The 16,407-nt window shown below is 40.1% G+C and overlaps 1 long non-coding RNA gene across 19 annotated transcripts in view; it reads left to right on the top strand.

The window, feature by feature from the left end:
- The window catches only part of LOC126648896 (uncharacterized), a 286,520-nt gene that overhangs the window by 209,410 nt on the left and 60,703 nt on the right, over positions 1-16,407 (top strand). The window contains exon 5 of one of the 19 annotated variants that reach the window (XR_007630908.1): positions 9,450-9,850. The exons of the other annotated variants lie outside the window; for them this stretch is intronic. This is a non-coding gene — a long non-coding RNA (uncharacterized LOC126648896). The remainder of the gene's footprint in view (positions 1-9,449; positions 9,851-16,407) is intronic. 19 annotated transcript variants of the gene reach the window in all.

The raw sequence follows: 16,407 nt of genomic DNA, 5'->3' as shown, positions 1-16,407 counted from the left end.
TCAATTTGCATCATGTACCACTTAGAAAATGCAAAAATTAAAGTGTTTGTTCAAAACTTCCTCCATAACAGGATTAACTGACAAGGAAATTAAAAATTATGTAAGAGGAAAAGCTGAAGAGATAATCCAGGATGATCCAAAGGATTTTGGAGATATCTCTGTACTGTTAACAATCTTGTAATGAAATCTAGCAATTTAATGAGCTACATTCTCCATTGGTACAAATACAGTTCCATTTACACACTTAATGCGTTTTTTACTTTGACATAGATCTATGCATGATATACTTGTTTTAGTGTATCATGTTGGGCATCAGTACACATATATTTAGCAGTGTACTCCTGTTGAAGGCAGTATATCTGTGTTGATTAAAAAGCCAAGGATGTGGTTCATAAACCATTACTTTCAGGGATGTCTGAAACAAGTGCTCAAAATCCTGCTTCGTACTCACAGTGATGTATAACCCTGGCTTGTATCAGCAGTTTCATCTGTCTCTTGGTGGTTGGTGTTGTCAGACATTTTGACACATTCTTTTTTTATTGGCTAAAAAACAATGTAATAGTAAATAACATGAGCCAGTTACAAGAAAAACACTTTAGGAAAGGTGCTGTTATTTCCTTGATGATTAAGTTGGCCTATTGAATTTGCATGAATATCCTTGTAGAGTTACGTGACTGTATGAATGTAATGAAGACAGTTTGGGTCCGTCTTTGTCTCACGGGTCACACTAGGAACAGCATGTGTCAAAAGCTGACTCTCGACTACTTTCTTATCATGTGCTCTGTTACGGCTAGTCTACTGCAGTAGGAATATGTTACAAAAGTCAGTGAGTGATTGCTGCCCTTCCCTCTCCTGCCTTTTGCTTGTCTTTTATTGCTTACTGCTCCTGGAGCTTTCTTGAAGCAAATTGAGTGCTGTCCTTAGCATCTCTCCTTGAGGTTTGTTGCTCTAATCAATCTCTTCTCCCCATGAATAATCCCCACTTTCTTTCTTAAAATATTAATTTTTGTTTCACTTTGGGCTTCTCTTGCTTCAGCCAGCTCTCTTTGCAACGCAGCACACGTCTCTTCCTCCGAATGTGAAGTGTGCAGATCAGCTCAGTGTTTTATAATGTCCTAATTACTGTACTCACAGGTTACGGGTTATAACAGTATGCCAGAGGGTCAATGAACCTTTTAAGTTAAATGAGAAGATGTATCTTCATGGGACCTAATTAGAAGGTGAAGTTAATAAAGACAGAAGGGGAAAAAAAGCCAGTAAGAAAGTCATATACCTTCAAAAGCTGTTGAAAGAAGTAATCTACAGGGGTCCTTTAAATACTAGCTGGACTTTACCAAGAGGTAAAGTGTGAGAATCTTTGTGACAGCCTGATGATGAGAGCTGGAAGTTCCCAAGTGGAAGTTCCCTGGCGTACATCCTTGTGGTACATTCTAACAGGAGAGACAGGAGGAGCCAGAGGAACGGTGGGAAGGTGGAATGGCTGCTTGCATGGTGTTGGTAGCTAAGCAGAGGCTGGGGAAGCAGTAGAAGTAGTTTCCCCGATGCCTCCTCCTTTAATGCTTCCTAGGAACCTTGTGCCAGAGGAGATGAGTGTGCCTATTGACATGCCTGCATTGAAGAGCTGGAAGTAGAGACAACTTCTAGGGCAAATAAACCCAGAAAGATCCAGTTAGAGAGCATGGAGGCTGTTAGACCACAGACTTTTATTGGTGCTATGTACCATTGGACCCCTGCATTTTTATGGGGGCTTTCTGTTGGGATTTTGAAACATTATTCTGAAACGCTGGGAAAAATAACTGCTCCAAGACTCAGTATTTCTGAATCACTCACTTATAATGGTGTTTTTAAGAATTGTACATGGAATGAAAATAGATGTTGTCTCTCCCCACACTGCCTTGGGCAGAAAAATTCATGATGAGTTTGGAATGGTGTTTGTTGACATCACAGAATTGTATTTGAAAAAGAAATTGCACAGCACTGATTTCCTTCATTATTAGGGATTCAATACTAAGAATAGAAATCTATTATTCTTATTCTTCCACGTTTATGTTCCTCACTGGAGTTTATGTAAACAGGTCCCCATGTACATGTGTAGAAACCTATTGAATTCTGTGTGAACTAAGTACTGGGATGTATTTTTTCCTGCAAATGCAATTTGCTCGAAAGGGCAAGACTGGCTTTTACTTTCACACATAAATCTCATTTCCCACTTTGTATATATTCATGTTATTCTCAGATTCTTTCTCCCTTTCAGTAGCAGTGCACAGTTCCATGGTCCTCTCTGGACCCTAAACACATGTAGGACTCCCATTCAGTATTTAAGATACACCTACTCCTTAATATTTGGGTGTTTGCTAAGCACAAAACTAATCTTTTATATTTACTAAATTATTTGCATGAGAACTTCCTTATTTTTTCTTTGGGTTTTGTTGTCTGTTTAGTTTTGGGTGTTTTTTGTAGGTAGAATGAGAATTCATAAAATTTCTGTGATTTAATTTTCATCACTTTTTGGCAAAAACAATGCACAGAATATATTCTTTCTGTGAAATTAATCTCTCAGAAAAATTCTCACCTGGTATATCTTTGTGGAACCTGCATTAAATGGATTCACCAGGCAGGTTCATGGTACTGTCTGTCAGGCTCATCAAAATTAATACTGCTTTGCCCAGTACATGGGTCTACTACCTTGATGCTTTGAAATAAGATTCTGGATGGATTGGGTCACCCATGGAAAGATGAGCAACCACAATGCTCTGAGAATATCAGGTGGACCTACAGCCTTCAGATCAACGTAGAACCATAGACTGTTTTGAGGTGGAAGGGACCTTCAAGATCATGTAGTTCCAACTCCTCTGCCCTGGGCAAGGACATCTTCCACTAGACCAGGTTCCTCAAAACCTCATCCAACGTGGCCTGGAACACTTCCAGGAATGGGACAAATATGTCCTCTGTGTGCTCGAGGACATATAGAAAAACATCAGCACTACCCTAAATTCGGGCATTGCTACTACAGGTGGTTCATCTAAGCTTGCCTCCCAGCAGCAGCACTTTGTTGACCCCTGTTAGCAAGCAAGGAGTGCAAATAGGAGCATTCCTGCTTGAATTTCCTTGTTACTTTGGGGTGCCTCAGGGTGCTGCCGTGAAAAAGCAATTCCCTACCAGAACCAAGGAACTTACAGTGAACAGAAGTCAAATTACAAAGGTCAATATTAAAAGAAAGAGTTTTACTTATAATGTGGATAAAATATTCAGAATCATGTAGAGAAATGTTTGGGCAGCCAAGTTTGCCTGATGGATCTGGGGTTACCTTAGGTGAACGACACTGCCCTGAAACAGCTGATAGGGGTGTGCAAGCAGATGCTCAGGCACTGGTTTTTTTCTTGTGAGTTTGTTTCGTTTGGTTTTGTTGTTGTTGTTGTTGTTGTGGAGTAGGAGAGATTTTGGTTACATATTTCATCCCCAGATCCTGTGCATGACTAAACTCCTTCTAATGGACTGAAGCAGTTCAGGGCCTGCTGTGAGATGGCACAGTCCAGCAGAGCAGCAAGCACAGCTGATGAGAATGACTGTTTACAGAAAATTAAGATAAATCTAGATCTGTAAGATTTGTCCTCTAGCAAGGTACTTGAGATACCAACATTTGTGAGAAAGCATGGGGAAATGGTAAAGTGAAAATGAAGATGACTGAGGAAATTACACCAGCCTTCCCAGGAAATGGGGGTGGTCTCTGTGGGTGTCACACATGTCAGTGTCCTTGAAGCAGCCTGCCATCATTGATCAGATCAGTCTCTATTCAGGAGATGCAAAAAACCTTCTGTAAAATCTCAAAGAGGGAAGTTAATTTTTTTTTTATATTATAATGAGTGGGAAAGAATTTCGGTAAAGGTTGAAAAAACACAGTTGCTTCTTTTGTGTGGAAGTGACCTATGGAAACAAAATACTTAGTGGAAGAGTAGAGTCAGAACACAATACAGAATTCCTTCATAAACCAGTTTTCTGTATATTTGATTATATTTTATATTGCTGAAATATAAAATCCTGCTATAAACCTTGCACAGTTGAGATGTCTGTACTGTTTCACATTTGTCTTTCCTAAGCTTATGCTAGACTTTTACCTGTCTTCTGCACAGCAACACTTTTATTGGGTTGGCTTACACAGTTCATAAGGCTTTATCGCTCATTTTATGCTACAGTGAAAGGCCTATTCTCACTGTTTTGTTTTCTAGTTGTTGGTGTATCTTCTCTAAAATTGTTACTTGTATTAATTTTGTAAAAAGATTAAGAGCTGAACTTCAGCTTCTAGGGGAATAATGTGTGTGTAATCGTTTGTAGAATTTTCTAAATTATTGAAGCACTGAATTTGACCACTGAGATGAAAAAGATGCTTTCTTTGGAAGTTATTTGGAGTTTTGGCCATTCATTTCTGTGGACCTGCAGTCTCAGCCTAAATACAGACTTAAAAGCTTGTCCCTTTAAGCTGTCAGTTTTCACATTGTCTGCACTAATATTCTCAGGGCATACATTTCCCCGTACATTAATAACTCAATTTTCTTAATAAAGCAGGGCCAGCGCTGTCATTAAGGTTTTGTGGACAGAGGAGATGGAAAACTGGTTAGCAAACAGTGAATGCCAACTCACGCCTGTACTGAACCATTGAAAAGTCTGAATACTTAATGCTGAGCCTTAATGAAATGGTGGTGTCTGTCACTGCAGTGCCTGAATAGCTCCCAAGGCTAAATGGGGGAGGGTTACTCACTCATCTTTTTCTGTAGGAAAGAAAGGTAAAAAATGAGGTTGTCCTTCAGTGAGAATGATTTGTCCTAAGAAAATTTGTAGGCAGACTTGGAATTGAGTTTACTTCAAGGGCCGTTCTGATGTTTTAGCAGAAATACTGGGGATATTCCAATTGCCCAGTCAGAGGAATAAAATGAAAGCAAAAAGATTTCTATTTCATGAAGGTCATATCAAACACAGATAAATAACCTAAAGATTCCAGAGTAATTCTAGGCAAAATATCTTATTTCTGTTCCACAATTCTGCTTTTCCAAATCACAGACAACTTATCTGTCCTCAGGTCAAATGGTCCTACCAATGTGTGGGCTGATGGGCTGATAACAAAATCAATTCCACTGGTTAACTATCAGTTAATCAGTTACAGTTCTTTAAAAAGTGCACTAATGAAGTTTCTCTGATTAGAAATATATGGATATTGCATCCCTGGGCTTTCCAAAGTGTCAGGTTTTTCCATTACCTTAGTCATACAGGGAGTTCCTCTACATTCCCTTGCTAAGGTTACTCAAGACACTTTACTGAAATACGCCTTCTATTTTGAGCTAGAGACAGATTAGTGCCAAATTATGTGCTTTCTCTGCACTTAACTGATGGGTAATATTTTAAAATATCATTTTGAAAAGCTCTAATTGTCTCAACAAATCTTTTTTTGGTAAACAGAATCTTCACAGTTCTTTTAGTGCTTTATTTTCAGGCAATGCATGCTATTGAAATGCATGAGAGGAAATTAAATGCATGTGATTTAGTAAAATGTTCACTTAAGGAACTAGTGGTTTTGCTTATTAGCATTTTGTAACAATTAGAATGTTTCTGGGTTTCAATTAAGGTAGTATATGCCTGTTCCATACACCTGGATTTTCTTAAGTTTAATGTCTCTCATTCTCCCTTTTGTGATAAGCTCAATACACGGCTAATTTAATTTTTCTTTCTTCTTTTCTTTTATTTTGGCATCACTTCTCTAAGCTCCAGCCAAGAGGAAAGCATTGCTATGATATAACATGCAGGATTAGGACATTCCTTAGAAAGCCTAGTTTTGCAGGTGTAGGACAAGGAGAGAAGAAACAAATAATATGAGAGAAAATTGAGAGAAAAAGAAAAAAATATTTTTTCTTGGAAATTAGATATTTCCATGTTGCTTTTTGGCTGGGCTCGAAAATTGACTCAACATGACAAATTTTAAAGACCCTTTTTCAATTAGGTGAATTAAGAAAGTTTCATCTTCACACCTGTGGTGAAAATGGTCACGTGAATCCCTTTGTTTGCCTCAATTCCCTGGAGCCTCTGCCTGTGCTTGGGCCACTGCTGTGAATACACAACTCCTCAGACTGCCCGCTGTGGCCCACACACTGTGCCTGCAGAGGTGTTCACTCCTGGGGAAACAGGACCCATGGGAGTCCTGAGGGCCTATTGTTCCCATCATTTGAGTCAGAGCTTTGCTAGCAGATTGGTTAATGTCATCTTGGTCTGAGTCTGTACGTTGGACTTTTTCCCAGTGGAAAATTCTCCCTTATCTCTATCTTCTCAAAAAACAAAATAAACAGGAAAATAATAAGTATTGAGCAGTCTTCAGCTTTTGCAAAAATAAGCATAGTTGCAAAAACCAATTGGCTTTCCTTATCACTTCCAGAGCACAAGTGAGACTGAAGCACAGAGTTAAGTGATTTGGTCACAATCACATAAAAACCATGAGGGCAACCATTGAACCCACACATCTTGAAGGTCTTGCCTGCATGAACCCTTAGTTGGGTCTAAAAGTTGGAGCTCACTCCATCAAGGTGCATGGAAAATGATTTTGCAGTTGTACAGTCTCTACTTTGTCTTGAGAGAGTAAAAGAAAAAAAAAACAAAACCCAAACCTGAATAAAACAGAAAAACACTTTTTTTTTTTTCTCTACCTTTTCCTTTGCCTTTCTATTTCCTTTGTTCTTTTCAGGTGCAGGAAGACTAGAGAGTATTTACAGTCTATTTATTATCAAGAATTATCCCCCATTTCCGCTAATACATTTAGTGAAGACAAGTTTGCATCATTTCTGCCAAGGGATTTCATATTAGACAGAGGATAATGTTAAACTTTGCAGATGCCAGTGATCATTTCCAATGGGAATTTACTACATTGGCTTGATTTTTGTGTTTCTGAAACTCTCATTACAGCTGCGCCAGGCTGTATATGGCAGTTCTGGGAAAGGAAAAGGCTCAGTGGGGATTTCAGTGTTCCCAGCTTAATGGTTTTTGTTAACAAAAAATAAAAGCAGAGACAGCAATCAGGGATGAGTTTGGAGAGCTGCAAGGAGTCTAACAGGGAATACCCATCGTGGGGATGATTTGAGTTGGCTTGTTTCCCCATGGCAACGTAAGACCTCTGGAAGTCCTGCTGCTGTCCAGGCTGCCTGAGAGTGCAGGTGTTCATGGCAATGGGAGCAGGAAGCAGGAGGGGAGGAGGAGGAGAAGAAAGCACTGCTAGCAGGGTCTGCACAGGGGCAACCAGGACCACCAGCTAAGGGCAAATCTGAGATGAGGTGTTGGTAAAGCTGCACCTTAATTATGGGTGTCTTGTGACGAAGTTCTCCTAAAGCAAATGTTCAGTTTCTCAGGTTTCAGTGGAAGGATAGCTGGGCACTTTTTAGAAGCCAGTGGGGAAAAATCCTGGCTGCCTATATTTTAGGAACTTGTGTCAAGTGCCTGATTTCCCCTCAGCTGGATGTATAACTCTTTCATTTTCAAATTTTAAGCTACTGAATGGAAATCAAGCACAGCTGAAGGAGGCAGAAGTTATAAATTCTCCCCTTTGTCAGGAACTGCCTGGTATAAGTAGTAACTAAGGAGGAGAAAGTCCTAGGTCCGTTCCCAGGATTATAACTCCTCTTTTTTTGTTTGTTTGCAACCCACAATGATTCTTTGGTGTAAAACACGTAGTGAGTTTAAGGGCCAGATGCAAGTTTCCATCTCTCAGGAATGTGCCCTAACCATTAGTTTTAACCATCTGAGTGAACAAACCCGTGAAATAAATATGACTGAGCAGAGAGGTTTCATTAACCAGATCTGTCATCCACAGGCTTCAAGTATATTCCAGAATGAACCACTAAAAATCAATTTTGTGCATTCCTTAAATTTAAATTTGTCTTTGTGATAACCATGGCAACTATTACAGCTAAAAAAAACCCACAAGTGCAGAAATTACACACTCGTTTTAAATTAACAAATGGAAACTAGAATGGGAAAATGTGGTTAAAAGAACCTAAAGCAACTAACTTACTGCTTATGATCACTTTGGTGTTTAATACAATCTTCTTTCTTCTTTAACTTTTAATTATAACTATATATTTCTGTGCACTCGAGCTTATTTTCTGCTGATATGTCTGAATAGCAGAGTAGTTTTTGTAGCCTGCTTTCTTTAACTGAAAAAATCCAGAAATAGTTTAATAAAGAGGCTCCAATTTCTGATCTGATTCATGTGCAAGAGGCCAGACTCTCAAGGCTACAGAATGAGATGTATATAAATACCACATGGCTTTCAAGGGGTGAGGGAGCAGATAGATGCCTACATATCCTTCAGGAGGTAGGTAGTCCAATCACAAAGTTCAAGTGGTTGCAAGGAGATTTATGGTTTAATGGAGTAGGTTTTAAAGCTGTCTAGAGACCTGCCAATGTAGGTACACATTGATGAGTGTGCTACCATCCTACCCATCCTACGTACCTAACTTTGTAATGTCTATGGAAGTTAGGTACCTACCATATTGAGCCAAGTCAATAAATCTGCCTACCTGCTACCTGTGCTTTGAGATGTCCAACAGTACACAGATGACCTGTGTACTTAGTTTCAGCCTTACATATTAATATTACCTGTGAGAACAACATTTGATCATGACTGCAAAATCTAGCCATACTGCATAGTATTTACCATGGAAATGATTGATAAAATTAGGGGCATCGTCCCTGAAGTGAAAATACCTTCTATAACTCTAGATGTAAGCTACCATTTTGGATTATTTCTACAGCAATGATTCATTAGAAATCCATGCCAGTGACTATGGAGTGGTGAGGGACAAACCTAGTTGTTCTGGCAAGACCTCACAAATACTGTTTTGCAAGAAGGAGCTTTTCTCTCCCCAGCAAGCCTTTTGACCACAGCTGGCTGAGAGGAAATCAGAGCCAGTGCTTGGAGGAGAGACTACAATTTGTACACCTCTGAGTTCCCCATGAGAGGCACTGGCAAAGGCTGGAGGGTGGGAAAAAAAGAGAAGCAGAAGAGCTGAATTGAAATATTTTACCAGCAGGCTATTGTCTCTAAAATATTCATGGTTTTCCTTCATTAAAATTTTCCAACTTCTAATTAGAATTGGATGGGCAAGTTCTGTAAGAATGATTTTGGCCTAAAAAGCTGTTTTTCCATCACCAGGTTACCACATGGGAGTTGCATAAATCTCCATTCCCTTGTGTGACGTGGACTCATGAGGAGAGACAAGAAGATCATTTGATTTTTGAATTGGGCAGGGTACCATGAAGGAGAAAGACAGTTTGGGGCTGAACTGACATTTAGCTAGTCTTTGAGGAATATTCAATAAACTGGAATGAATTTGTTTATTTTTTTTCAACTGGGGAAATACTCTGTCAACACAAAGCCTTTCAACACTCTCATTTTTTTTTTTTTTTTTTTTCAGTATTTCTCTTCAGGAGCAAGTGAAGAAACTCTTCACTGCAGTGTTAAAGTCAGATTTGAATAACCCCTAGGGTGGTGATTCTGATATTTTACAAACTGAAGAAAAAAGACCTCTTCCCCATCCAGGCTACATACTGAAAGTCTCTCCTGTGCTATGAGCCCTTCTGGTCTTCTGCAAAGGGAGAGCACCAGTGAAGGCTCAACAACAGCAGTGCTTTCTTCACTATCTCTGTAAATGAAACCTAGGAGTTTTGTTCCTGGATGGCTGCATGAGGAAACTGTTGACTCTTGTTTAGTTCACAAATCTCATAAAACGTAAATAATATAATAATGGCCAGTCTTCGCGAGCGAAGATCCGGGGAAGGTCTTTCCACCTTCCAGCCTGCGCATTGGATTTTTTAGGTGAGACACAGTGTGCGCGGAACTGAGCCCACCCTTTAATCCTAAGGTTCATCTGCCGGGCCAAGCGAGCTTGGACAGTGGCAGCGAGGTCCTCAGGACGTAGGTGGGTTGCCTTTAAGGGCTAACGAGCCCCACCTGCCCGGGAGTGGCCCTGACTGGGAATCGAACCCGGGTCTCGGCGGTGATAGCGCGGCGCCTTTACCACTAGACCACCAGGGGCTCCTCATAAAACGTAAGGGCACATGAAAAGTACCACTAATGCAGACACCAGAGTGACAGTATAGACCAGCTGAAGAACCAAACTTACATTTTTATGTAAAACTTTAGCTTTTACAAAAATCTTTGAATAGATCTATTCTAAATAAACTTATTATATGATCATAATTTACCTGAGAAGTCTATTTGCAAATTCAGGATACTTGCATCCAGAGATGCAGAGCAGTTGTAGAAATGGCTGAAGTACTTATTTCAGGTAATGAAGAGAATAAAAAAAAATTACAGATTATTTTTATAAATTATAAACATAAGAGAGGATAAATGCATATGATATATAACCTTGAAGTTGTTTCATGCTACCCAGCACTGTATCTTCCTTTCCATTTGTCAGTGACAGTGAGAATTATTGAATGGATTCTTTTGCAAAAGGGTTTCACCAGGAGTGAGATTAAGGCAAAGTCACTAAATGGAAATCGAAATAGACCCTCCTTTATCTCTGTTTTTTGCAGCACAATTACATTTCAGTAATTTTGTTTAGGATGTTTTTTTATATACTGCTCACTTGAGGCTTACTGAATAATTTTATGAGAAAAACTGTGTTGTTACTGGAAGAAGGTTCTTGTCACTGTAAACAGCAGGAAAAAACAGTTATTAAAAACTGATAAAATACTGGTATTTTTACTGCAAAATAACTAGTAGCTATTATTGGCACTGCTTAGACTTAATTTAATTTACTTTGTTTTCAGTTAGGGTTGTGCATACAGAAAAGTTTGCTTTGGGTTTTGCTGCTAGCTGAACAGAAGCAGAGTGAGAGATACAGCACTTCAATGCAGTATTTATGGGAAAAACACCACACGTTCCTGCTGGAGCTAGTAAAACTGCCTGTGGCTAAGGCTGCTTAATATTTGCCATTAGCTCTATTTTCATTGCTTTATCGCTACACAGAACCGCTCAAGCTGAAATTTGCCATGCTTGCCTCTGCCTAAGGAAGGGTTTTTTGAAATATTTCAACCATAATTCCTGAGCTGTTTTCCAAGAATGAATTTAGGAAGAATAAGTAACACGTAAGTGGTTTCTGCTTCTCTTGGGCAGTGTGCTAAAGACTAGCAAAAGGCTGAAATTCAGGCTGTGCTGCCTGTAGGGAAACACTATTCATTACCCTCTGCCAGGAGAACACAGGGTAATATGTCTGTCTCTCTGGAGACCATGTCAGGATCTACAGGGTCTGGTCAGGATAGGGGGGCACCTTGGCAGAACCAAATGGACAGAGGGTGTGGACCCAACTGGCACTGGAAATTCACATTTAGTTGGGTAAAGAGGGCTGGGAGGAGAAGAGGAGAGAGTCCAGGGAGACCTTCCCTTCCTCCCTCATATGCAGTGGCAGAGCAGCAGGGAACTCCATCTGCCCTTCCCCTATCTAGGGGAGTCACCCGTGTGCCTTCCCGGCCAAGGTGTCACATGGTGGCAGTGGGTTCCCACGACCACTAATGAGTGTTAGCAGAAAATTGCTTTAACAAGTCAACTGACGTGGCATGGTTATCCCTAGCACAGTGATTTCAGCTGCTGCACAAATACAAAGTAAGCACTCAGTCCCCCAGGCAGTCACTGGTTTCCTGGGGTTCGTGCCACAGCTCTTCACACCAGGATGCTCATTGCTTGGAATGACTCACTAGCCCTGGAAATCATTGATATTCAGATTTTTCATCTGAAAGTTGCTGCTAAAATTCCTGGCAAGACTCTCCTCATTAGCAAGAAGTTGTTTTTGATTGACCTCTGCTCCTGGCACACAGCCTGCCTGGATGGCACAGAGGTTGGAGGTCAGAGCCTCCTGGCCTCTGTTCCTGCCAGTGGACCATTCTGTGAATGAGGTCTCAGAATGATGATGGTGGAGGCATCGTTAGTCCTTCTTCTCTGACTTTTTCACATAGCTATGATGGAACAAGATCTGATTAAATGGTCAGTCTCTGAAAAGACTTGCTCAAGTCCAGTTTTTAAGGCTTCTCTAACTATCTTATAACAAAGCATGTTCCTCTGTGTCTTGGCTCTTACCTAACACAGTGTTGAGGCAAAGTAAGGTAGTGAAGTGCTCAGGAAGGGTCCAGAAAAGTTCTTATTGCTATCACTGGTGAAGTTAACAGCTTTGTATCTGTCTCTCAAGCAACTGAGGGCTACTACTTTTTTGACAGATGGATAATGGAAGAGGCTGCAGAAAGCCAACTCTGACATGCTTAGGGATATGACCTAATGCCACTGTTACCCTGTTATGTCCACTGGCTTTCAGAATAAATTTGTCAGGGTTGTGCTTGTACTGGAGTTGTTTATAACCTTTCCAGCATGAAGAAAAAACCCTCATTTAGAATTCAGAGTCTGCTAACAAATAGTTGTGTAAATCACTGGCAAGGCATGAACAGTTTCTCCTGACTAGTAGTTTGTCCGCCACACCTGTAATGACCCTGGCCAGTTTGTCTTGTTGGACCAGGAGTCGTCCTAACTATTACAGTTCTCTTCATGTGACAACTTGGAACTTGGTGTTATTTCACTTCCATAAAAATGCTTTGTTCCGTTCCAGCACAGAAAAGGAATGTTCTTAGAAAGTCTAATGACTAATTCACATGTACCTCTCTTTTTAAATTTAACTAATTACTTTTAGCAAAAGATAGATCATACTACTTTTCCTCAGAATTCAGGCTATTTCTACAATTAAAGATGATATTTCTGCAGTTAAAACTGACTTTTAAAGGTGACCTAGTGTGTTTTTCATTTTCTCATTATAATTTCCTACTCTAAAGAATTTTCTTGTCTGTGAGTGAAAAAAAGACCTGCGTGCAAAACTGAACAGTGGTTTTATCCTACCTTACTTCTGCTTTCTTGGAACAAATAACCTCATTTCATATTCTTACCTTTTTTCTACTCCTTTCATTACTGTAAAATAATTCCGAACTTATTTGTAAATAGATCCAGCCTTTATATTGCTGTTGTGATGAATCTCAACCTAATTCAGGAGGTCTATGTTCAAAAAGTATCGTAAACTGGTATAAGATGAAGTCTGACAAATTTTTCTCTGGCTGTGTAGTACGTTACCAACACGTGTCCACTCTGTGAGAGTCACAGGACCTGTCAGAGATTATTATCCTTATTTTAGGGTCTTCAGAGGGACCAAGCTTTCTGCATCTCACCTGCACACTCTGAGCATCATTTGCAACTTTGAGCATGGTTGTAAGTTCCACATGAGATCCCCTGGATCTGGGGTGATTTGACTGAGAGTGAGGGCTTTCTTCTCACTGTCTAGCATCAAGCTGCAGAAAGCAAACCCCAGTCAGCACATCTTTTCATCATCCTAACACCTGGACAGACATTTGTGCTGACGTAGTTGAAATCCAGTTGGATTTCTGTTTGATGGGGATAATTAAATATTGTCCTTATACCATGAAAAAAAATATTTTTAGTATTGGACACTGAAGGCTAATCCCATCTCTTTCTACACCTGGTGGGAAAAGAATGGAGAGATTTAGCAACCCATCTAGCATCACAGGATCATTGAGATTGGAAAATAACTCTCAGATCATCAAGTCCAACCTTAAACCCCAAGCCCACCACTGAACTGTTTCCCTAAGTGCCAAATAAACACATCTTTTAAATACCTCCAGGAATTGTGACTCAATCAATTCCCTGGGCAGCCTTTTCCAACGGTTGACAACCCTTTAGGTGAAGAATTTTTTTCTAATATCCAACCTAAACCTTCAAAGCAAAGTGAGATCACTTCCTCTCATCCTGTCAGTTATTACTTGGGAGAAGAGACTGACCCCAGCCTCTCTACACCCTCCTTTCAGGTAGTTATAGAGAGCGATAAGGTCTCCCCTGAGCCTCCTTTTCTCCAGGCTAAACAATGCCAATTTTTTAGCTCCTCATCAGACTCCTGTTCCAGACCCTTCACCAATTCCATTGCTCTTCTCTGGACTCGCTCCAGCACCTCAATGTCCTTCTTGTAGTGAGGGACCAAAAACTGAACACAGGATTCAAGGTGCAGCCTCACCAGTGCCAAATACAGAGGGACAGTCTCTACCCTGGTCCTGCTGGCCACACTATTTCTGATACAGGCCAGGATACCATTGGCCTTCTTGGCCACCTGGGCACAAGCTGGCTCATGTTCAGCCATTGCTGACCAGCACTCCCAGGGCCTTTTCCTTTGGCCACCTTTCCATCCATTCTTCCCCAGGCCTGGAGCATCACCTGGGGTTGTTGTGACTCAAGTGCTGGGCCTGGCACTTGGCCTTGTTGAATCTCATACGACTGGCCTCGGCCTATTGATCCAGTCTGTCCATATCCTTCTGCAAAGTCTTCCTACCCTCCAGCAGATCAACAGTCCACCCAATTTGGTGTCATCTGCAAACTGACTGAGGGTGCATTCAGTTCCCTTGTCCAGATTGTTGATAAAGATATTAAACAGAACTGGTCCCAACACTGAGCCCTGGGAGACACCACTTGAGACCTTGAGTGTGGGAGTCCCCATATTGTATTCAATGTGCAGAATTTCTTTATCTTTCTAAAAAAAAAAAAAAAAATTATTAAGATTAGTTCACTTCACAGTTACCTTAATCATGTCTTCAGTATTTAATATCTCCCTTAAACAATTTTTTTCACCAGCTTCTTGCATTACATAAATAAAATAGTTTGTTTGCTAATCATATGCTAATTCAAATGATTCCTATTTGGTACAGTTTAATATTAGCATGCTCTGATAACTGCTAGAATTTAATTTATTTCAATATGTATCTGCATGTTCCACAGGTGATAATCAGTGGTCTCTCTCTTTCTCTGTCCCATAGGAGAAAATGACCTTATCACTTCTTTCCTTTTTCTCTGTTCCCCAGATACCAATTCCATTTCCTTTCAGATTTATCTAATTGATTGATGGAATTAAACTAAATTCAGAGCAATTGCTCTCAACCTTTAAATAGCAGCTGGGTTGTGGCTTCTATTTCAGACTTGAAGAGGAGCCAGTGTTCCCAAAAGAAGGGCTGTTGTGCCAAAAGCCTGCCTGCTTTGCCCAAGGACTGGTTTTGCTTTTTGCCCAGAAGCCTTGCTTTGCACACACTCTCAGACCATTGGAGATACAACACTGCCACTTTAGAGTCTCTGCCATTCTAGGCAAAATCTATTTCATATTAGTTCATACTAAAAACCACATTTTTTGAAGATTGCACACTCCTGGTTGGCAGCCAAAGCTGCCTGTGCCCCATCAGTATGCTGCAGCCCAAAGTATAAGCTCCAAACAGGACTAATATACAAAGTCAACAGAAATGATTATATTTTACTAAGTTCATAGCACCAGTTTAATTAATAAAAACATAGCAACAGTTTAAAATTAGAACAGCTCAATCTATTTTATTCTTTAAAATCAGTTTGCCTCCAGAAAGTGGGGTAGGATTTCACTATGTGTTTTTGTAGGAACTTGTTTCAGATTAACCTGTTAACATAACATGCCCTTTAGAGCTGATGAATTTATTTCTTGTACCATATTAGCTGTACTGCAGATAATACTGGGATAATACTTCAATAATTAAAATAATGAACTTTTTGAAACAATGCTATTTCACTGTATTGTGTGAAGATGCAGTTCCCATTACAAACTCACAGATGCTTCCAGGGAGCATGAAGCATACAGAGAGGCATCGCCTTGGGAATCTCAATTCCAGATGCAAGAGAACCTTAAACTACTTAAAGAAAGGAGAAAAATATATGACATCCCAATGCTGTTTGTTATGCACAGAATTCAAACCTTGATGTCCATCACTCACCCTTTAGTATTTTGAAGGGAGACAAAGCCTCTCTTGGGCCCTCTTCTAAATAAATAGGTGTTTCTTTTTGTGAGATGCCTCTTCCAGTCTCAGGATTAGCCCCTGTTGTAGTCCATCAGTCCTATGATATGATGGGGTTGTATCTCAGCTTGTGGGGTGGGTGGGGGGAGGAAAAGGGAATCTTTATTGGCACACTCCAGAATGGAGAGGAAATAATTCCAGAAACATTATAAAAGCTCAGACCCCTCAATGAAGTAAGGCTGGAAACCTCCTTCAGTCAGCATTAGACTTCAAAATTACAGTTTAAAAGCCAAATACAGCAATTGGCTGCACCATTTGACTTTTTACTGATATATATCTGCTTTGAGATGGTAAAGTCAAAAGCAGAGCTGACTGTTCTTGTCTTTCACTTACTTTCCTTAAAAGGTTAAAAAGAAGTCAGACTTTCATGTTGGGGCTGTTCTAAAATGTGTCACCTATGTCAATTGAAATAATCTGTCCATGCCCTTTGAGAGCCCTTCTAATTATAGATGCTGAGGTGTC

This window comes from Myiozetetes cayanensis, unplaced genomic scaffold (assembly GCF_022539395.1).
Source record: "Myiozetetes cayanensis isolate MyiCay16 unplaced genomic scaffold, myiCay2020 scf5-8, whole genome shotgun sequence".
Lineage (NCBI taxonomy): Eukaryota > Metazoa > Chordata > Aves > Passeriformes > Tyrannidae > Myiozetetes > Myiozetetes cayanensis.
This window is presented reverse-complemented; position numbering and strand designations above follow the sequence as displayed.